General features: G+C 44.0%; 1 long non-coding RNA gene across 2 annotated transcripts in view; it reads left to right on the forward strand.

The window, feature by feature from the left end:
• The window catches only part of LOC143836793 (uncharacterized), a 108,912-nt gene that overhangs the window by 67,000 nt on the left and 18,064 nt on the right, over positions 1 to 23,848 (forward strand). Inside the window, exon 4 of one of the 2 annotated variants that reach the window (XR_013230740.1) lies at positions 12,343 to 12,419. The exons of the other annotated variant lie outside the window; for it this stretch is intronic. This is a non-coding gene — a long non-coding RNA (uncharacterized LOC143836793). Of the gene's footprint in view, positions 1 to 12,342; positions 12,420 to 23,848 lie in introns of those variants that run through there. 2 annotated transcript variants of the gene reach the window in all.

The raw sequence follows: 23,848 nt of genomic DNA on the forward strand, positions 1-23,848 counted from the left end.
GTTGAGTCCTGCAGGATACCATCTTGTTTTTGTTCAATTTGGTATGAGTCTATGTAAAATAGTAGGTTTTATGCCCTCCGGTGGTAGCAATGTGAAGTGGCGAGGCTAACAGTGAGACCTCAACCAATTTAAGAGTGCAGCGGCATCTTTAACTCCAAAAAAGTTGTTAGCTTCAATAAAACTTTGTTGGTCTTAAGGTTGCCCCTGGACTCTAACTTTGTTCTGCTACTTCAGACCAACACGGGCTACCTGTCCTCCTGAATCTGTCTTCATTGTGAGAACTCAAAGCAGTTTATTAAAGTCTGGGCAAATCTAGGGCTGACAGAGGCCTGAAGAATGATACTGCCTGTGATTCTTCTTGCTAACACATCCCCGCATCTCCATGACCATACTGAGAGAGGATCCGCAATAGGGAAAACAAAACAATTGGTTTGTGCAGTGACCAGCATGATACTGTTCAAAGGCATTTGACTTGGTTGTTAAGATGGGCAGAGACCCATTGAGGATGACCCTCCCCTGAGGAATAGAAGCAGCCAAGGCAAATGAAAGTAAAACCAGGGAAGACCGAGATGATGATGATTAGCCGCATGTTGGTATTGTGAAATTATGCCGTCATACTTTGTTGGGCACAGATAAAAGCATACTGGGTACCAAGAGTAAGAATCAATTGTCCTTTTCATTTATCTGATCCTCAAATGTGACTGGCAAGACCTCAGGCTGTCTTGAAAGTGGCCCAAGAGATAGTTTCAAAGCCAAGACTGGTTTTGGAAAAAAGAAAACAAATACTGGCTTTTAGTGATCAAAAGATTAATTACTTTGAAGTAGATGGTTAGTACAGACTAAACAAGAAGCCACTAAGGCAGCTGAATGGAAACCCAAGAGACGAGGCTTGCTTTGAACTGAAAGTGGAGTGTATATTATACAAATGGATGCATTTCTTCTGAGTCAGTTTGAAGGTGGCCCCTTTTAGAACAGTAAGGTAGGATGAATGGCCTTTTGATCTGATAGCCATCTAAGTAGCCCCAAGGAAATATGTGTTCAAAAGTTTAGGAGCACAGATGTCAGCTTTAATATTTGCAAGACCACAAATTGCATCCAGGGAATTAAGAATGCTGCAACACTGTCTGGAATAACCAGTTCCTTCAAGAATGCCATTGAAAATAACAGCATGTGGTGTAATAAAGGACATGGTGATGGTGCTGCTAAAGTTTACTTGGCTGAACTTCCCTAAGTCAAAAGGTATGGGACAGGAAGAAGGGTGCTATGCTATGTAATCTACTTTTTTCTTCATTATATCTGCACTCTGTATTAGACATGGGCAGCTTAATCAGGCTTGATTAGGACACTAAATGGCTGATAATTGTCCAAAACACCAAATACCATTATTTTCAATGGCCAAAACATGGCTGTCTGAAATGAGTTCTGGATCATTTCAGGTGTTTTGGCCAACCTTAAAGGGACAGTAGAGTGTGGCAACTGCCTTGTAGCTTTCCTGCTCTCTGTTTCCTGCCTTTGCCTGGGCTCCGAGGGCAAGGGGAGGGGGGAGGCAGGCAGACCAATGGCTATGCTTCCTAGAGGAGCCTAGCCAATCATTGCAATGTATTTTGCAGATGCGTTGCAAATTGGTCTTGCAGGATAATTAGCTTGCTGAAATACAAGGCAAGGTAAATAAGGGGGAAGAGGTTCGGGTGGATGTTACAGCAGGGACTCTCCTTTTTCCTCTTCTTTCTTTTCTTCTCACTTCTATTTAAAAGTAGAACTAACTTTTATTTTTAAACTACCTTTAATCTTCAGGTTTCTGTGGATGGGTTGCAGGGGTCTTGGGATTCTTTGAGTTTTTTTCTGTTTTTCTTTCCTTCTATTTTCCTTTTGGATGAGGTGGGTCGGTTCTGGCTGTTTAATCTGTTTTGTTCAGTTGTTGGTTTCTTCTTGGAGGGCTGTTATTGTTTAAACTGTAATCTGTAGTTGTTGTTTGTTGCTGGTGGTGGGCCTATTGTTTGGTTTATTGGGGTCTATTGGTGGTTGCAGGTGGGGGCTTTTAGATTTTTGGGTGGGCCTTTGGATTGTGGGGGGTAGATTTAGGGAAGCTGGATTTCTGGCTGTTAAAAATCTGTTGACTTTAATGGTGTCATTGACTTTAATGGCCAAAATATTTCAGATACCTCCAAAAGAATTCAGCTGGCCCAGAATCCGAAACATCTGTTTCATATGGTTTTAAATGGTCTAAATCAGGTTCCTCCAAACCCAAAGTGGTCTGGATTGTGTACACATGCCTACTCTGTATCATGCTTGGGCAGGAAACTAAAGTTAAAATTGGCTGCAAAGATGCAGCAAATTAAAAAGCACTAAACAGTTAAAAACAGGCCTCTCATCTATTCCCTTCAGTATATGAAAATAGCCCCAATCTAACAACTAGCCAAAAAGGAAAATCATTTAATCACGCCCAAGGAAAAGTGACCACTTAGCCACCCTAAATGCAGGGAAGAGTGGGTTTGCTGGCTTATTTGAAAAATGCAGCCCACCGCAAATTAAACATAGATTATTCTAATTGAAATTCTAGTGACAATTGTATTTTTTAAAACAAAAAACAAGACATTAACGGTATCATTTAGGCATTCCTTGCTTTTCTGACATTTAAATGCGAAGAATTAGCCTTGCCTTGCCCTCTAAGCTTCCTTGCCTGTAAGAAATGAAGACAGATGTTTGTAACATGGATTCAGTGCTAAATCCAAAAGGTTTTTCTCTCCTTGTGGCTAAATTTAGTAATGAGAATATGATGGAGCAGGTTCCAAGTTTCTGTCTCCTTTATCCTCTAGGAAACCGCTGCCTAACTTAAAACTGTGTCAAACATTCAATATTAATTGCTCTAATCAAATGGATTTTCTGCTTCAAGGAAGGTGGATCTGAGCCAAATTTACTTGGGACTTCATATGATGGCACCAGACATGTATATTTCATTCCAAGGGTTATTCTGAGAGATATCTAATTCTGTATCATCTTCAAACTTAATATGATTTCTGCTATGCTCTGATACAGGCTGCAGTCCTAAAGACACTGAGAATAAGGCCCGGTCACTAAAACATCTGAATAGACTTGCTGATGGTTGCCAGCTCCAGGATGGAAAATACCTGGATATTTGAAGGGTGGAACCTGAGGAGCATGGGGTTTGGGGAGGGGAAAGAATTAAATGAGGTATAATACCATAAAGTCCACCCTTCAAAGCAGCTATTTTCTCCAAGTGAACTGATATCTATTGCCTGAAGGTCAGCTTTAATAGCAAGAGATCTCCAGTTATTATCTGGACGTAGGCAAGCCTATTAGGACTGCTCCCCTAATCACTGGTGCCTGAATGCCTCCTAAGCAACCATACTGCATTCAGTGGGGCTTCTTTCCAAGCCAGTGTGCTTAAAGCATCACAAGACTAAAGAAGTCATACCTGGAAAATAGACAAACTTCCTCCCTTCATTTGCTAGAGGGCAAGGTAGCTGTAATGAATCCAGTGTGGAAGAATGCATGTTTGTTGGATGTACGTAACCATAGACCAGCCTTTTTCACTGCACAGGAGCCCCTGATATAGATTTTATTTGTTTGTTTGTTTGTTTATTCATTCATTCTATTTTTATACCGCCGCTCCCATAACTGGCTCGGGGCAGTTAACACAATAAAAGCATCCATACAATTAAAATCCCCATAAAATAATTAAAACAATTTACACATATGACAATGAAGATGAAGATGGCAGCGACCTGGTATAGCTATCCCCCCTATGCCGAGTATCGATCAATATAGATGAAATAATAGCTAAAGCAAAAACATAAGATGGAATAAAACCGGCTAGAGGATGAAATTAGGCCCTTCGACAGTCTAGCACTGCTATTCAGTAGGGCGTTAAGAGCGGGGGAGGCTTCAAGGACCCCCGGAAGTGATGCCAGCTGGCCATGCCTCCCTGCCACAACCCTCGGAATTGATATGTCACCAGAAGTGTCATCAACACCTGCACCCTTCGCCCTCCTTTCACTCCCTCCCCCCCCCCCACACACACACGCCTTTACTATTACAGTAGCTCCGCCTCATGTAGGGTGCAAGGGCAGGAGCTGAGAAGACAGCCCAAACTCCCATACCATACTGCAACCAACGCCCCCATTTTGATTTTTACACCCATAGCCTTCCCACCAAGCCCTCTGGGCAGGGGCAGCCCATTCCTTTGTTTGTGGCCAAGTCCATTAAGGTAGGAGGGAAAGGCCCCCCTCTGGGCCCCTGGTTGGGAATCCCTGCCATAGACTGAAGCTGCACAACAGGCCCATAGCCACAATGGCACCAAAAGGGGCTGGACCCCATCAATCATTTGTCGTGCCCCACCAATCAGCACCCAGGTGGATGTGAAATCTATACAAGTCTTTCAAGTGAGGAGTTGAGGTAAAAAGGTGTGAAACCTGACATAAATCTTCCAAATGTGAATCCACTATGCAATTGATTAGAACATAATGAGCAGTGAGCAAGGCCAAAGACTCCCCCTGAACTCCTGCTTTTAAAAAAGTATGCAAGGATTGTGTGTGTAAACTCATGCTGATATAAAGCAGAGAAAATAAATAATAATGGCCAATTATGTACTCATTTGCTCCCCCCTCCATTAAAAGTTTTTGGCTCCAGGCCTGCTGCACAAGCATATGAGTAGCAGTGCCATGGGAGCAGTGCATTCACAAGTGAAAAGGAATGCCAACAGCCGTTCAAGAATTAGGCTACAGTTCTTTTTCTCATGTGCAACACTTATATGAAAAAGGAAATATAAGGCACAAAAACAGTAGTTTCATTGGAGTACACCTCACTTAAAGGGAAGCTAATTCTGATCCAATTAAATAGCTTATTGTTACAAATATAAATATATCATCATTAAACAAAATAAGGCTCAAGTTGACAACTCACTCCCTACCTGATTGGCCCTCCCTGGGGGTGTGCTGGCAATAGAGAGAAAGAGCGCGCTCTTCCAATGAGGACCAATCAGTTCAAACTGCACTCTGCCAATTAGGGCCAGACAGGTCAAATTGCATGCACACAACTCACTCCCTGCCTGATTGGCCCTTTCTGAGGATTTGCTGCTAATAGAGAGCACTCTGTCAATGAGGGCCAATCAGCTCAAACTGCATGCAGATAACTTATTCCCTACCTGATTGGCACCTTCAAAAGTATTTCCCCAATAGAAGATGGCTGTCAGCTGTCAGCCAGGAATGGCCTGCCCAATCAGGAGGGAGCTCTGAGCCAGGAAAGGCTGATAAGGGATCAGCTCTCCACCTCCAACTTCCTGCCAGTTTCAGACGTTTGCTGGGTAGAAGAGGAGCTGGTCTCAGAGCATGCCCTGCTGCCAATAACTTGCCCTGGCCTCTTTCAACTTGGTGGACATGGGGGGAGGGGAGAGCGAGCTGCTTCCTGGTGCAGCCCTTGTGTGTCTTCAGAAGGGGGGAGCTATAGGAGGCCCAGAAACAGCACCCTGCTGGCCCTGGAAAAGCCTCTGCCCTGGGAATGTTTACTTGTGAGTAAGTCATGTGAGCTTTGCAATTTGCAGTCTGAGAAGGGAGGATTGCTTTGGGGATAACCATCACAGAGAATTGCAGCAGGGGAAATAATGCAGATGTAGGTACAACTGGGGAGATGTAGACTTTCCTTTTCCACATACATGACACCTTGGTCTTGCAATCTTGACATGACCATCACAACAAAGCAAATTTGAGACCAATGGCATGGAAAATGAGGAAACTGTAGATGGGACAAAGAAGTGCCATGGGGACATGAAGAGGTGGAGATAACTGTTTCCCAGCAGCACCTTGAGTCCAGGGGTGGGCAGGAGCTTTTGCGATGTAGCCAGCCCCCTGGAAGGCCACAGTGCAGGTGTGCATCCTAGCACCCCTTGTTTCCCTGGGTGCGACTGGCTTTGCCTCTAGTCTTAACACAGCCCACAGCACCGTGGGCAACGCGGACTAAATAAAGAAGAAGAAGAAGAAGAGTTGGTTCTTAATAAATAATAAATAATAAAGCCATAAATAAATAATAAATAATAAAGCCATAAGGGCTTAGTGGGAGGAGTTAGGGCGGGCTCTGTCCAGGATAAGGAAGGGTGCCGATTGGCCCCTTCCTCCGGACAGACCATTGGCCCGGCCGATTCCCGCCCTGCCGACAAGGAAGCAACTGTGAGCCGCGCAGAGCGCGGCTCGCTCCCTTGCCGGCGGCCTGACGCAGCAAGAGGCGCAAAGCGCCTCCCACCGCATCAGGCCGCCTGCAAGGGAGCCCCCGACCGCGCGGCTGCCAGGGGCTCCCTGCCCGGCGGCCTGACGTGGCCAAGGTAGCCCCCGGCAGCCGCGCTGCTCGCGACTGCCGGGGGCTCCCTTGCCTAGCGCCCGCTGTATTTTAATTACAGCGGGCTTGATTACTAGTATATTAATAATGCTGCATATGTGGCATGGCCTCTGTTTTGCACTGATCTTCCTTCCAGCTCAACTGCTGAAGAGCAGGATTGGGGGAACAAAATTCTGGCAGGTTACTCCGTGTGTTCATATGTGTGATTTGTTTCCATCATGTGATAGCTCAGTCTATGTGATGTAGGAAGGGCCCAAAGGGAGTCTGGAGGTCTATAGTAGTTCTTGAATGACAGACTTATAGTTAAGGTCAGACTTAACAGACTTATAGTTAAGGTCACAGTGCTGTCAAAAACCAAACTAACTGGAAACAGAGTTAACGAAATTGTGGCCTCTTATTCACCCACCTCTCTGTTGATCGCATAGTTTTGTCTCACTCCTGGAGCACCTGCAACACACTGTTTAGGATTGCCAGCTTTTAAACTGGTGCCTCTAGCTATCCCTTCTAATATTAGTTTGATCTGTAGCACATGCCAGTTGATGATATTTACCTGCATGCCACGAGATGCTTCCACTGCCTATCTGCATACATTAAGCCTCTGTTATAAGGGCAGATCATTTTTCTCCTGACCAGATGGCAACCTTAATTTTATTCCCCAGTCATGGCTGCTGGCAACCAGCAAGTGCCCTTGGAAAAAGATTCACCCTGGATCACTGCTTGCACACTTAGGAGAATGATACAATCTGTCAGTACTAAATTAACCAGTCCATGAGGAAGGAGGGGGGAAACACTCTCTACAAACTATAACGCTTCTCTCTAACCCAGTTTTTCTCAACTTTTTACCATTGAGAAACCCCTGTAATATTCTTCAGGCTTTGAGGAACCCTAGAAGTGGCACAATTGAGAAGAATATAGTTGGGAAGTTCAGCTGTGTACAGGCCCCTCTCCTCCCCGCCCCCTCTTTGGCCATTGGGGGGGGGGGGTCAACAAAACCGTATATGGTCATATTACCCAATACAGACCGCTCTGAGGGCTTTAACCAAGTTACCATTGCAGTTATATTGTTGTTGTTTAAGACCATTGTGTTATTCAGAACCACTGTTGGAGTATTGTTGATGTATTGACTATGTGATATGTAAGGTCGTTCCATGTATCCCTCCATGATGTTGTATGTAAACCACCCTGAGCCATATGGAAGGGTGGTATAAAAATCTAATAAATAAATAAAATAATACATGTGTATCAAATTAAAAAAATATATATAAATGAATTAACTCCCAACCATTTGGGAAGCTCTTCCGGGGCCGCCAAGAAACCCTAGGGTTTCACAAAGCCCTGGTTGAGAGAGTCTGCTCTACCCCTTCAGTTAACTTCAAGTGGGTAGTTGTGTTGGTCTGAGGAAGAGGGCTTGCACTTGAAAGCTCACGCCTTGAATAAATCTTTGTTGGTCTTAAAGGTGCCACTGGACTCTGATTTCCTTCAGTTAACTGCAGTTCATGCTGCAAGAGAGTACAAGCTATGATTTCTGGTCAAGCATACAAGCTATTATGTACTCTCCCCTCACGCAGGGGAATTTGCAGAGTTAGTAAAAACAGCTTTATCACATCATTCTCCCTTCTGCTACCTTATCCTCACTGCAACAGCCTCATGAGGGAAGCTGTGAAAGGCCCAGGTTTACCGAATGGGCTTCCATGGCAGAGCAGGGATTTGAACTCAGGTGACCAGGTCCCAGTCTGACACTGTGCTTCTGTATACACCACACCAACTTCTTCACAGAATGTGAAAAGTTGAGATGAGCAAACTTTCTCCTGACTTCCCCTGGATTATGCCAGTGGGGGCGATGTTTATTTAATAAAGGAGGGCTTCCTTCTAGTTCTTCACCCATTTATCTTTTTTCAAAGTAAGTAAATGCACTACTTAACCTAATGACGCTCTGATATTCTCTTCTAATTTCCTGGGATTCAAAATTGTTCCTCCCTTATTCTATATGACTGCTCTTCAGTCAAGAGTTATTACCGATTTATTTAAAACTCCGTTCATGTCTAGAAAAAGCCCTGATTATAGAAGAGCCAGAAGTGTTAATCTTCTGTTAAAAATTTGCTTTGCACCTTTCTGCGGGGTGATCTGTAGCCGTTCAGATCTTAGACTGCGACAACTGTGCTCATGTGTCTCTTCCTCTGTTAAGGCCATTTATATGTTTTTTTTAAAAAAAATACACCCTGTTCATTTATTAGTAACTGATGTTTGACCATTTCCTTAATGCAAGCCTCCAGCTTTCTTTGTCAAGCTGGTTTGCATAATGTGTTATTATGTCTAAAAGGAAAACTAAATGTCTCCATGTGGTCTTTAAATGACAAGTGCTTGTCAGCTTCATGCAATATTCAGAAGTAATAGATCCAAATCACAACAGCTCGGCACAGAGATGTTAAAAAACTTGTTGTGTATCCTTCCTTGACAAATTTACACTTTGGTGTGGAATTGTCAATTAGAGTTTTCATGTGTTAAACACTTCAGTTCAACTGTGAACAAATTTAGTGTAGCTTTTATTCTAGCATGCTTAGAGAAATTACAATTCACACAACAAAGGGTTTCCTCCCCTCCTCCTTTTCAAACAATGCAGCTCAGGGAATAATCTTCAGATGACCTTGCCAAGATATACTTGAGAACTCCTGCATTAATTATTCTGGGAAACATAAATGCCTCGTGACAAAAGCTCTAAGAGCCCTGAGAAAATCAGTTACTGAGTTTCCATTTTAAATAGAGTTGACTTCCATTGTTAGTGTATTGTTTGGGCCTCTTTTCTAAAAGGTGAAAATTCAAGACTGTTTTCACAGCAAGTATTCATGTGGGTGTTCATGTGAGGGGATGAGTCATGCTCAAGCCCACTGGTCCTGACTGCATCCTCCAAGTTTTTAATTGTTTTATTTGCATTGGACCAATTGGTCCCCAATATGCGCAATCCATACAAGAGCCTCTTGTGGCGCAGACTGGTAAGGCAGCAGACATACAGTCTGAAAGCTCTGCCTATGAGGCTGGGAGTTCAATCCCAACGCCAGCTCAAGGTTGACTCAGCTTTCCATCCTTCTGAGGTTGGTAAAATGAGTACCCAGCTTGCTGGGGGGTAAACGGTAATGACTGGGGAAGGCACTGGCAAACCACCCCATATTGATTCTGCCATGAAAACGCTAGAGGGCATCACCCTAAGGGTCAGACATGACCCAGTGATTGCACAGGGGGTACCTTTACCTTTTTATGCGTAACCCGTAACCCTCATTTTTATGGAGCAAGGTCACTGGAACCAGCCAACTCTTTCTCTAAGTATCATGTAATCCCCAACCTTATTAATGGTCCCATTCCATCATAGCTGTTATCATGGAGGTACCATGATCCAAAGCATAAGTATTTTTGGTGATTTCCTCTCTATGGCTGAAAAAGCTCAGTGGATCCAACCCAATGTTTAGGTTAAACAGACTGAGAGAAAGCAAAACCCAATACACCAGACATAACAAATTTACAAGAAATTTATACTTGCATGGAAGCTATGCTTTCCAGTTCTTCTCAGCATACACCCTCTTGATGTTGGCCAAACTGGTGTGAGGGTTCTGCAGATTGCCCCCAATGACGAATTCTTGACTTGATGCAGAAGATCGAATTAATAAAAGTATGTGAGAAAACCCAATACATTGCCAGAACTGGCCTGTAAGAATAAAGCCTCAGCTTTTATCCCCAAACTCCCCACCTCCTTCCCTCAGAATCCAGGATTCAGTGGGAGAACATCAAAGACAAAACAAAATGGAGCCCTGTGAAATCAACAGGTTCTTATCAAGGACAATAGCCTGTCGTCTCCAAAACATTTGGAAAATAGATGGGGGATGGAGTGAAAGGAGAGTGAAAAAAGAACAGGCAATAAAAGCAATATACATCAAGAAACATATCTACATTCCCCACTGACTACTTAATATATTGTAGAAAAGGCACTTCTGACAACTGGATACTAAGATAGGCAGACACAGCAGCACTTTTGGAAGGGAACTTCCTGACCTTTTTCATCCTACTGCCACCACAGCCGTTTGCACCCCCTGAAATTCTGGTCTGGAGAGGAGACTTGAGACCCCTGAGGTTTAGTGGAAGTCTCCAGTGGGAGTTATGAACCTAGTCCCCCAATTAGATAAATTCTATGCCATTAATTTTTTATTTAGACGATAATGTTCCTGAGTCCACCTTGTTAGCTTAAAGCTTTGTTTGCACTGTAGAATAGGCATGCTGCTTAGGGAATGAAGTTCACATAAGGTTTGTTGCTTTAGGAAAGAAACAGGTGTCCTTTATTGTGAAGAATCTCTGTAGTGAATAGGACAGGAAGAAAAAGAAGAGTTGGTTCTTATACATTGCTTTTCTCTATCTTAATTATCTCAGCTGGCAACTTATTCTACCAGGTTGAAACCAGAACTGAAAACGTTCTGGCTTGCATTGAAACCACTGGAACATCCTTAGGGGCAGGGATCACCAGCAGACTGGCATTCGCAGAACATCATGCTCTCTGAGGAACATCTCTGAGGAACATATTGGGAAAGGTGGTCCCTAGTGTATCTCAGTATCCGAGGATGTTTCCAGAATGAATAATTCCGCTAGCCAAGATAAATTTGATAATTATTTTTGGTGAAAGGTTTGAAGCTGAAAACTTTATATATCATAACGGCAAGTAAATTTTGTGCTCCAAGTGACTGTTAAATAACTTCACAGGCTGCACACTGTGTTGAAATAATGCACAGGGCCATTGTCTGCATGTTGTGTATTTCTGAATGCGAGTTTTTATTCTGTTTTTGTTTTTGTGTGTGCACGATTTTTTAAAGAAGGCATTGTCTGATAATGTGCAGTGACTTATACGTGCGACTCCCCATGCATCAAAATGAGAATAAGCCCCCTGTGGGGTGAAACCTGCCGAAATGGAAGGCTTCCTACAGCAGCTTTCAGTAATCTACCCTTGCCAAAAGAATAGATTTAATTATATGAAGAGATGGCAATCAGACTTGATCTCAAGGTAAAAGAAAAGTGGCTGGCAATGTGGAATTAAAAACACACATTATTAATTTTTGTTTTTCTTCTCGGGGAGACAAAGGGATTGTAAAGAAAAGGGGAGAGTGAAGAGGGCCTCGCCTTAAGGCAACCTCATTGGAGAGTCTTATTGTACCTGAGGAATTCAGCAAAGGATTTTGAATTCTAAGGAGGCATGTGGAGTAAGAAAAGCTCACAACGTCCAGTTGTATTATGTGGAAGCCGAGCCCTCCAGCCAACTTTGTAGGGGGCAATTATGCCACATTACTGCATGAATTGCACACTGTGATTAAGCTGATGGGACATACTCAGCATCAGCCCTTGCATTGAAAGGGGTCCTGATTACCATTTGTGCTCTACATTTTAATAATCAGAAATCATTATACTGAATACCAGAATTGGTTGAAGGAACTATACCCTAAATCTGTGCACTGCTAAAGGACTCTAGAGGAAAAAAAAGAAGAAAGAAATCAACTTGTAAATAAATACTCTTTTCATTGACAGTTTGCTAGTGCTTTGTCAGGTATTTAAGCTGCAATTCTAGGGACACTTTCCTGGGAGTAAGCTTGTTGATTTAAGATGGCCGCCTTAGTGCACCAACAGCCTGACACTGTGGTACCCATCATGCTTCTGAAGCAATAGCATAGAGATACAGAGATAATTCTGCACTGTCCAATGAATACATGTGCTGGTTCTTACGAAGTCTGAAAACTGGTGTATGCATTACATTTGCTATAGAGATGTTACTGCAAATAGCTTCCCTGTGGCAAGTGAACCTTGGCCGTAACATTGTACAACAATCTACTAGGTAGACCTGTGTCATCTCCATGCTCTCAGTCCATATTCCTGGTTGCTGGTGTCATAATTTGACAGCAGAGCTTTACAAGGTATGGTCCATGTATGATGAACATTTGTTTGTTTTTATCCTGTCTTTCTCCAAAGAACTCAAGCTGGAAAACATGGTTCTCCTGGGATCCATTTTATCCTTACAGCAGTCCTGATGAGCTTCATGATGAGCTCTCCCTAGATCTAGTCTAACACACTGACTACTACTCCATATTGGCTCTCAGCAGAAGGATCATTCATCATGAGAAGCCATTTTCAGTGGGATGATCTGTATATAATTTACAATGTCATGTATGCTTTCCCTCTGCCTGTTCAGGTTAGTATTTCCATTGACTGGACAAAATGAATGCTTTATAGGTGTGCCCCTACGGTAAAGTCTAGAGGGGAGTATTGTACAGGGTTGGGGGTTGTTTGTTTTTTGGGATTCTGGTTTATTCAGTTGGGAAGAGGCCAGCTGTTCCAGGCAGCTTTCACTGCCTACTTTGTAAAGTATCTAGTATTAGGGTATATGATATTTTTGTTTACCTCCATCCATTTCTGACAATATTTGTTAATGATATATTCCTATCAGATCTTCTGGAAATAAAACTACTTCACGGGTTCACAGATCCATCTGAGAGTTCCTAAATGATTTGAAGTACATCATAGTCAGTCAGAATATAGCAAAATGCCTTCTGGTGATGGCGTAGGGTTTGTTCTTCTTGTAAACTACTAAAGTGATGCTTTCTGACATATTTTGACACCTGGCTCTTCAAATGATTTTCCTCTAACTATTATATTGATGTCTTAACCAATATTATAACTGTATGTTAGCTGCTGATTGTTGAATACCTCCTTTACACAACCATACACACACAGAGGAAGCTCATCTATTCTTTTCATTTTTTTCAGGCAATCTAACCACTCTTTACCCTGAAATAATCCTAGTTAAGTCAATAGCACTATTGTAGAGTATGCCAGATGCAATCAAGAGGGCCGTAGATACAGAGGGGAAAGCGACTGTATGTGTAGCGACTGTATTGTGCTTTTTTAAAATCCAGCTCATTCTGTTAAAAAAAATTCCAGGTCTTTCATTATTCAAATAGTAAGTATTCATTACATCTGGTTTACATTGGTTCCTGTTGTAACCTTCCCCCACCACCACCACCACACACACACACACAATTCATTACAATGAAGTTTTCAACAACAGTCCCTAAGAAATCTTTCTTGCAAAATTGGAAACATATCAAGAAGCCTCCTAGTTACTGTTCAGGGAATACAACCACAATATTTGCCTCTGTGCCCAGAAGGTGCACTTCCAACCATGGGGTAGGAAAATGAAGCTTCTGCTTCCTTCTCCCTCCAGTTAGCAGCACCTACCTTTGCTCTGACAGAAAAGCAGATATAGTACTTGAATGCGGCCCCAGTTTAAGGCTTCGCGGGGCCTGTAGCACCAGAGTCAACTGGATAGAGTGCAACCATCAGTGACCCACTCTACCTGGAACCTGGGGGGGATTCTTGATGCCTCCCTTTCAGTGGAGGCTCAGATCACATCAGTAGCATGACTGACATTTTACCACCTTCATCAAGCCAAACTACTAGTGCTCTACTTGGCCCCAGAACATGTAGCCACAGTGATCCACGTGATGGTCACCTCTAGACTGGACTTCTGCAACTCACTCTATGCCAGCCTGCCTTTATCCTTGATTCAGAAACTACAGCTGGTCCGGAATGCTGCTGCCAGGGTCCTCAAAAAAAACCCCTGACGTCCCACATCCAGCCCATCCTCCAGCAGCTGTACTGGCTTCCAGTCGAATTTCAGATCAGGCTTAAGCTTTTGGTTATCACCTTTTAGGCCACATGCAGTCTGGGCCAGTACACCACTCTGCCTACACCCTTCAAAGAGCCTTGAACTCTACCACTTCCAACCTCCTGTTAGTCCCTGGCCCCAAGGAAGCTCACTTGACCCAAACCAGAACCAGAGCTTTCTCCTTCCTGGCACTTATCTGGTGGAGTGAGCTCCCAGAGGCGATCAGGGTCCCGATGGAACTTGAACAGTTCTGCAGGGCCTGCAAAAGGGAGTTCCTCCACCAGGCATTCAGTTGAGGTTGATCTGAACCACCGCTTCCCATTGGCTCCCAGGCCTCCCTCCGATGACAATCATTACAGATCTGCCCAAACTACTGGGCCTCAGTACAAGTTGATTAATGTTCTCTAGTATTCTACCATTCTACAATGCCATTTATTGTTATCGCTATATTGTTGTTATTGTTATCACATTATTACAAACTGAGTTACCTGTATCGTTTCTGTTTCATGCAAACTGCCCTGAGCCTTCATGGAGGGTGTTATATAAATAAAACGAATAAATAAATAATAAATTTGAAAAAAATGTAGCAAGAATAAGCTCATAATCACAGCTAGGGTTCAGATCTCTACTTTGCTATGAAATTCTGTGGGTGACATTAGCCTAGTTATTTACTTTCATTCTGATCTAGTTGCTGGAGGACAGGGAGAACCATGACTGCTACACTGAAATGCCTTTGAGGATAGATAAGATTAAAAGTAAATAAACACAAGTATTTTGCAGTACCTGTACAGACAACAAAGGCTGAGACTGGACAATGGTCCCAACTCCATTCTAAACACATTTGCATAAATCCTCTGTATCCAGGCTGTATGTATGCTAGTTCCATCTCTCTGGCTAAGAACGCTGCTTTTCTAGCATTTCTGATAGCAGAGACAGAGCCTGCATGAGCAGAGTTAGTATGTACATTTACATTGTGCTGCATTGAAGCACAGGCATGCAGGTGGGATACTTGGACCATTTCCGCACAGAGGGGTAAAACTTGAGTGGCTTCCTACTTACCAAAGTGGGATGGTAAATCCAGCGTTTGCATCCCCCCTAACGGGGAGACCCCTCTCACATTTTCCCTGTGCCCCATTGCAACTTTTTGCCGCCTGACGAGGCTGCAAGGGAAAGCAACACAAACTTCTCCCGCTGCTTCTTGGCTTTGTCAATCACAGCAAGCCACCAATCGCAGCACAGCAGTTCTCTCGTGGACTAAGAATTTCCCTCCCACCCAGGCCTGATTTTTTTTTAAAGGTACTTCCATGTCGCTATGCGGTAGTGCCACAACACAGATGCATTTTTAATAGAAATCAACACTGCGCTATTGCTATGGAGAAATGCTAGAACGTACAGCAACCCCCCCCCCCTTTAGAATTTATTCTTTTGCAGTTTATTTCCGTCTGGGTGGGTTTCTGAGACCCTGAACATGATAACTAGAGCCCGAAAAAGACATTTGTGCTAATGGTTGGCTATAAAACAAGGTGCTCAGACCCCTGTATGATTGGGAGAAGGCTGCCAGAACACCCACCTCTTTTCCAGCTCCTTTCCCACCCCTAAAAAACACAAAAGGGGCTGTTTCGCCTGCCCCAGTTGTTAGAAGGCTGGATAGGTAACTGAAACACAAAAAGACATTTTATGCTAATGGTTGGCTTTAAAACAAGGTCCTCAGACCCCGATCGCCTGCCCCCTCTTTCCCAACTCATTCCCCACCTCCAGAAAACAGAAAAGGCATTGTGTTTTGTCTGCCTGATCCCAGAAAGACTGTGGACACTTTAAAGATTTTATTTCACCGTTGCAAAAACAAAAAAAAATTACTCGAAGCAGGAACTGGAGAGGGGAGGGTGGGTGAGAGGACAGGACAAATCTACTGAGACTACTGCACATTTCCTCCTCCATACAGTCTTATCCTTGGTTGTTCACTGGTTGCTAACCAGTGGTTCGCAAGATGTAGGGTGGTAAATCCAGTTTTCTGGATTCCCAAAAATGCAACTTAAAAATGGTCAAATCGCAACCTGACTACTGGACAGCCTCAGGAAGACCAGCAGAGATTGACATGGGCACATGACATATTGGTTGCTCTGGCTATCTTTGTGTTTATTTAATATTGTTTGGCTAATCTCTGTCTTTGCTACTATCTGCTGCTGGTTCTCTTCCTGTTTTATTCAGTATTGATGATGATTGTTATATATATGTTCTTGGAGCCTATGAGGTGCATGTGGAACTGTGCTCCATATGTGGTAACTTTCTTGTGTCCCCTCACCTATTTTAGTCTTTTATGCCCTCCCAATAGTGTGCCCCTATGGGTCAGTGGACCCACAGGAACATCATGGAGAGGGGAAGTCAAAATAGGTGTCTCAGTGAGAAAGAGAGGAATTGGCAAGAAATGTTCACTGTGAATAGAAAGAATGTATGCTACTGTATTTTATACTTTATCTTTTTAATGAGCCATGAGCTGCCTTGAAAACTTTGACTAGAAGGCGAGATATAAATATCTGTAAACCGCCCGTGGCGCCACGGGCGCCACGGACTAAATAAAGCAGTAAGGGGTCCTGGGGCGGGATGAGTCCGGGATGAGGAAGGGTCCAGATTGGACCCTTCCTCATGACAGACAATCGGAGGGACCAATCGGCAGGCGCGAAGCGCCTGCCGATTGGTCCCTCCGATTCCCAGCCCCAGGAACTGCGAGCCGCGCACAGCGCGGCTCGCAGTTGCTCCCGGCCTGACGCGGCGAGAGGTGCAAAGCGCCTCTCACCGCATCAGTTGCCCGAGGCAGCCCCCGGCAGTCGCGTGAAGCGCGGCTGCCGGGGGCTCCCTGCCTTGCGGCCTGACGCGGTGAGAGGCGCGAAGCGCCTCTCGCCGCATCAGGCCGCCCCACGAGGGAGTCCCCGGCAGTCGCGCGGAGCGCGGCTGCCGGGGGCTCCCTGCCCGTCAAGCCACACATCAAACCGCCGCCCGTCAAGCCGCGCGTCAATCCGCCCTGCCCATCAAGCCGCCGGCCAAGGGAGTCCCTGCCAGCGGCGCGCAGGCCGGCTGGCGGGGGCTCCCTGCCCGGCGGTCTGACGGGGCGAGAGGCGCAAAGCGTCTCGCCGCGACAGACCGCCGGGCAGGGAGCCCCCGCCAGCCGGCCTGCGCGCCGCTGGCAGGGACTCCCCTTTAAACATCTTCGGAAGTGCCGCCATTTCGGAAGTGCCAGAGAGAAGACGGCGATTGCAAATGGCGCCGCTACCGCCCGAAGCGCCGCGCCGCCTCCACGCTTCCTGCCGTCTTCGACCCCCCCCCCACAGGCACGCCTCACCAATGCCCGCTAAACGCCGGGCCTGCGCCTTGCCGACCCTCAGGAGCCGCCGCCGCTGCCCCGGGATCCGCCAGCAACCGCAGTAAGACCTCCCACGCTCCCTTTCTGCCGCCCCACAGATACCGCCCCCAGCCTCCTCACCCACACCATGCCATCGAGCCGTAGGGGGAAGCCTGCGCCAGTCCGCGGTGGGGGAGGCCGCTGCCATCTAGCGCCCATTTTATTTAGAAATAAAATGGGCTCTAAATCTAGTCAGAAATACTCTCCACATGAACATTTACATTTCTCCACACGATCATTAGAGTGAACAAGTCTGAAAATACATGTGTTCGGAGGCCCCTTAGTTAAACACAGAGGGAAGTCTTCTTCAGATTTAGATTACTGTTTATAAACTGGGCACTATCTTATTACCTAACTTGGTGTTCTTAATTGTGAAAGAAAACGAATTAATTTAACATGGTTCTGTCATAAAATTCTGCAGAAACTGATCTGTGTAGAACCGGGGTAGTCAAACGGCGGCCCTCCAGATGTCCATGGACTACAATTCCCATGAGCCCCTGCCAGCAAATGCTGGCAGGGGCTCATGGGAATTGTAGTCCATGGACATCTGGAGGGCTGCAGTTTCAACTACCCCTGGTGTAGAGTGTCAATGAACAGCATCCTAGATCTTTTGATTACAAAGAAGGTTGGTCAAAGCTAGAAAATATAGAGTTTCATGTGAAAGCAGGATGCTTCTTTGTAGCCTGAATTCTGAGGTCAAGAGCATTGTCCACTGCTATGCAGTCCCCCTGAGTCTACTCATAGATCCCTAACAGCCAATGATTCTCATACTCCACCTTGAAGGAATCCATTCCAATTTGAATTGTCCGTTCAGGAGTGGCTATATTTCTACCAAGTACATTGCACTGGATTCTGGGGCATGTAGCTGGGCATACCTTCAGTTCACTTCAGTTCACTATATATATATATAGTTTAAGAAATGTGACCTGAGATTTTCTGTTAATGGTAATTCCAGTGTTTATACTGCCTACATTGTATAAGAAATCCCAAACCAATGCCAACATGTGTGTGTATGGGCCTGTGTATCTATACATATGCTGCACTGAACCAGCTCAATTTGAAATAAAATGAATTGGCTTTATATTTTAATAAGGTAAGGCATGCAATTATGTGATAACTAATTTGTGTGCATAATTAACATGATTGTACGTGCAGATCAGGTAATTATGCATGCAAATAATTGTAATTAACTGTTTTATGGGTAATTATTCAATTATTCAATTTCCACACACAATCACAGTTAATGAGTGCAGAAATTAAGAATGCAATTGTGTGTACAAGTTCAGTGCACACTTGTATGTTTAATAATCAAGTTCTCTTAGGGGACTTCACTGATTTTTCCTGCATGACATGGGAAATCTTTGGTTATTATTGTGGTTTGGTACCTCATATGTAATAAGCTGAAATATTATAAGAGGTTTGGTAGTTGCTCATAATGTTTATAATTTTACTTCACGTATTTCTTTTATTTTGGCTTGGGGGAGTTTTTGTCACATTGAATTTCAGAGGATCACTCTGTGAACTGGATGAGAATCTTGCAAAGAGCAAAATAAAATCAGAAAAAGCCCAAACATAAAGTTCTGCTGCTGGTTCTCTTCCTGTTTTATTCAGTGGGCAGTGGGCAGCACACAAATGGCTTTCCATGGGAACCATGTGATTGTAACATGTGGCCTGGCATGACGTCTATAGGTCTCCTAATTTTAAGCATCTTTTTTTCTGTTACTGCATTAAAAAGAGAAACGTAATGAAATAAGAACACATCTGGATGTACTTCTGCCATTGACAGGTGGTAGTCAGCTAATCTCTCCTGCACTGACTTAAGAGCTTAGTTATACTTGTCACTGCATGCTCACCAGTTGTTACTTGTATCATGTGGTTTTCCACTGCACCAGGGCTCAGATATTTAAGATAATGTTCCATCTTTTGGACCTCAGTGACTTCCGCTCACAGTTTACACACATTCAAATTGGAATGTGAACTGTCAGCAAAGACTAATTTTAAAGTGTCCTTAAATGTGTATAATTGAATTGACATTCCATCCAGTAATGTGAATACTGAATTTGAAACAGAGAGACCAATAGCTAATTAGTAACCATAACGGCTGAATGTAATCCCCCCCCCCCCGTTTTTTCTTTTCCTTTTCCTTTTTTTCTTTTTGCTTACTTCATGGGTTTGCAGCACCTTTGTACATAGCTATTCCAAATATTTTATTGTTCTGTAAAGTTTCCACTTGTCCTCAGCCTGACTTTTCCAGTATTTCTTTATTCTTCTATTTATGTTACTAAAGATGAATGTGTGTGCATGTATTCTTTAACAGAGTCCTTGTTTCTTGAGAGCACGTCTGCTTAACTGCTTATCATGCATGCAATGAAAAATGGAATGCATTGACAAAATCCACATTTCCCTCAGGTTAAGGATGCCCTCTGTGATAATAAAAAAAGGATCAACCTGGTGATCATATCTGACCTAATGCCCCACCTTTTCCTTACTGCGACAGATTCAGTCAGACATGTTGTTCCTCAAGACAGACAAGACATGACCTTGTGGAGACTCAGGAGAATTCGGGAGATGCTGAATTCTAAGTAATTTATCTGGTGTTAACAATATTACTTCAAATGTCCCAGAAATCTTTATGGAAGAAAGGACTTTGCACTGGTATTCCGAAAACTGATAAAAATGAAGGAGAAAAGGCAGAAATGAAGCAATTTAAGAGCGTAGATGCTCTTTAAAGAGGAGCACATATACCTTTAAAGTCTATTGCCTGATTTGTGAGCCTGCATGTTCCTTTATGTGTGCCTTGCACAAGGGTTAGTTATTTGTTGTGTCCGCAGACACTCAGCAACCTTTAGCTCAGAGAAAGGACTAGAATCCTGGGATTTACCAGGTCCTGGTTTGCAGCCAAGCAACAAGCAGACCCATGGTCCTATCATGGGCCTCTATCAAGCGCCAATCGTGTGTCATGGCTTGAGTCTCAAACATGCATATAAGTTTCCTAGTCTGTGTTCAGTATTTCTGGTTCCCATAACATTGTTGACTTTGGGATCTGAAAGCCAGTTGTCTTAGGGAGCCCACAGATTTAAGACTGTTTCTTCCTGAATAAATATTTACAGGAATATTACTATTTTTTGTGTGTGACTTGATGTCTTACACATACAAAGGCTTCTTGTTCCATGTAATTACCTATTCTGTAGCTTATGTATATATACTTCCATGATATATGGAAGAGGGACAAAAATGGAATTCTGTTACACAGAAACTGGGTAATAAAGATCAAAATCAAAGAAGCATAATTCCAGCAGTTACTAGGATGACAGAAGGAAGGGAGAGCATGGATGTTTGCAGAGGAATCCTGAAGTTACGGGGTTTTTTAAAGTGTCATAGGGCAGCTGTGCTGTTCTGTAGTAGAAGAGTTAAAATTGAAAAAGAACAGCTGGTTTCTTATTCCCCGCTTTTCACTACCCAAAGGAGTCCCAAAGAGGCCTACAAACACCCATCCCTTCCTATCTCCACAACATCCCACCACTGAATACATGGAGAAGTGACGGCTGTCTTATCAATTTAATAAATAATAATAATTGATCCACGGAGCTACTAGCCATGTTGACCGAAGGGAACTTCCACATTCAGAGGTCCTAATCCTAGAGTCAGGAGGCAATGTCAGGGGAAACCCTTGGTCTCTATGTCCTGGCCATCTAGAGCAGTGGTTCTCAACCTGGGGGTCAGGACCCCTTTGGGGGTCAAACGACCCTTTCACAGGGGTCGCAGCAGGGCAAGCAGCTTGGCCGGGGGGTGCCATCCACACAACAGCCTTGCGGGGTAGATTGAGATAGAGCATTTGTCTGTCTGGAGCAGCGGAAAAGAGCGAGTTTGGCTGAGACAAAAGGTGAGAACTTAACTGAAAAACCCCAGAAAAAAACCTGTCTATATACAATCATGAGCAATGGATCGTCACGCCATTGGTCAGCTTCAGTTTAATTTCTGTGAAAGAACATTTGCATAATTTTATGGTTGGAGAGGCACCACAACACGAGGAACTGTACTAGAGGGTCGCGGCACTAGGAAGGTTGAGAACCACTGATCTAGAGGAACTGGGTGGTCACTGTGTGAGACACGATGCTGGACTAAATGAACCATTGGTCTGATCTAGCACGCTTTTATGTTCTTATTCCCTAAAACCTGTAACAAAGGTAAATAAGAGAAAGAGGAGAGAGATCACTGTATGCTTATTTGAAACAAGGAAAATGTTACACATTTCTTTTATATCAGCGGTTTGTTTGAACTAGATACTGTGAATCACATAGACAGTCATGTAACAGTACTCAGGTGGCCTTCTCTCATTAATTCACATACATTTATTGATCAAGCTATTTTGGATATTTTTTCGAGTGGAGCAGCTGTAGAACAACATTTCAGGCGGCATGGTGGACTGAAGCAGAAGGGGGAGAAGGGAAATCCTCCAGCCTGCAGAAAGGCTTCAGTGGATTCAACCCAGCATGTCTTACAGCACTAGACACATATAGGCCTCGGTGGTACAAAACAGTGGCATTCGGTATAATGTTAGCATATGAGTAGTGCTACCTTTCATAGAAGAGCCTCTTGTGGCGCAGAGTGGTAAGGCAGCTGTCTGAAAGCTTTGCCCATGAGGCTGGGAGTTCAATCCCAGCAGCCGGCTCAAGGTTGACTCAGCCTTCCATCCTTCCGAGGTCGGTAAAATGAGTACCCAGCTTGCTTGCTGGGGGGTAAACGGTCATGACTGGGGAAGGCACTGGCAAACCACCCCGTATTGAGTCTGCCATGAAAACGCTAGAGGGCGTCACCCTAAGGGTCAGACATGACTCAGTGCTTGCACAGGGGATACCTTTACCTTTACCTTTTTACCTTTCCTAGATTATTTCAGGAATTCTTACCAAAATTTCTATAGTAGTTCTCTGTTATCATTTAGAGATTGTTGGTCTTAAGGTTAGCTGCTAAAGAGTGTTTGGCTTTAAATATGATAAGAAAATAAAGCCATCTGAAAGCCACCTCTCTCCAAAGGCTTGAGGCTGCTAACCGCCGGATATGCCAGCTGGCATAGAAAGAAACCATTAAATGAATCAATAAGGATACACAAGATAATAAAAAAAAATAAGAATAGGTAAATAATAATCAATAAAACTGCATATTTAGAGTGCAAACCTCTGAATTCTTGCCTCCTCTCTAACTGAACACACTCCCCAGAGCAAGGACTTTGTAATTTCCATATGTTTTGTAAACTCTGCATTGTTGTGGTTGCCATGATTGTTAAACAACAACAAAACAATTTATGCGGAGGAGACACCATTAGAACTACCTCGTTTTTATTTGCAACACCCCCTCCCCCGCACACACAAACACACACAAACTATTCTCATTCATTATTCTCGTTCATTAGTTGCAATTAGAAATTAAATCATCTACTCCTGGAAAAAGATTTTTGCCTTTTTACCATAAAAGACCTTCTCCTTGTTCCAGACAACCCATCACACCTCAAGTATAGAGTGCAAATGGTGGGGAAAAAACCCAGAAGACAATTTGAGTCCAGTGATGCCTTTAAGACCAACAAAATGCTGGGAATAAGTTTTCAGCAAGTGCATTATGGTCTAGCTCTGATGAAAGTAGGCAGTTCCTAAGAAACTAGTACACAAGTGCAGCAAGGCTCCAATGAAGAAGAGTTGTTTTTATAACCTGTTTTTCACTGCCTGAAGGAGTCTCAAAGTGGCTTACAATCGCCTTCCCTTCCTCTCCCCACAACAGATGACCTGTGGGGTAGGTGAGGCTGAAAGAGCTTCTGACAGGACTGCTTGTCAGAACAGCACAACCAGGGCTGTGACAAGCTCAAGGTCACCCAGCTGGCTGCATGCAGAGGAGCAGGGAATCAAATCCAACTCACCAAATTAGAAGCTACTGTTCTTAACCACTGCACTAGGGGTCGTCAACCTGTGGTCCTCCAGATGTTCATTGACTACAATTCCCAGGAGCCCCTGCCAGCAAACACTGGCAGGGGCTCCTGGGAATTGTAGTCCATGAACATCTGGAGGACCACAGGTTGATGACTCCTGCACTACACCACACTGGCTCTCAGAGGGGGCAGAGAAAATTACGTGCTCATCCCCTGAAATGTCCTCCCCAAAACCAGGGACAGCAAAGGTACAGTAGGCTGTTGAGGATTTTCCAGGCTGTATGGCCATGGTCTGGTAGTTGTAGTTCCTGACGTTTTGCTAGTAACTGTGGTTGGAATCTTTAGAAGTAAGACATGGCAAGATGGGAATTTCTCCATGCCAAAATAAATCTTTCCAGAATGAACTGCTAACCTACTAGAAACTGTCTGACACTGAATCAAACCGTGTCATGTCTTCATAAATCTTAAACTATAAAAATACAAGAACTGCCAATAG

Source organism: Paroedura picta, chromosome 4 (assembly GCF_049243985.1).
Source record: "Paroedura picta isolate Pp20150507F chromosome 4, Ppicta_v3.0, whole genome shotgun sequence".
In the NCBI taxonomy this organism is placed as follows: Eukaryota; Metazoa; Chordata; class Lepidosauria; order Squamata; family Gekkonidae; genus Paroedura; species Paroedura picta.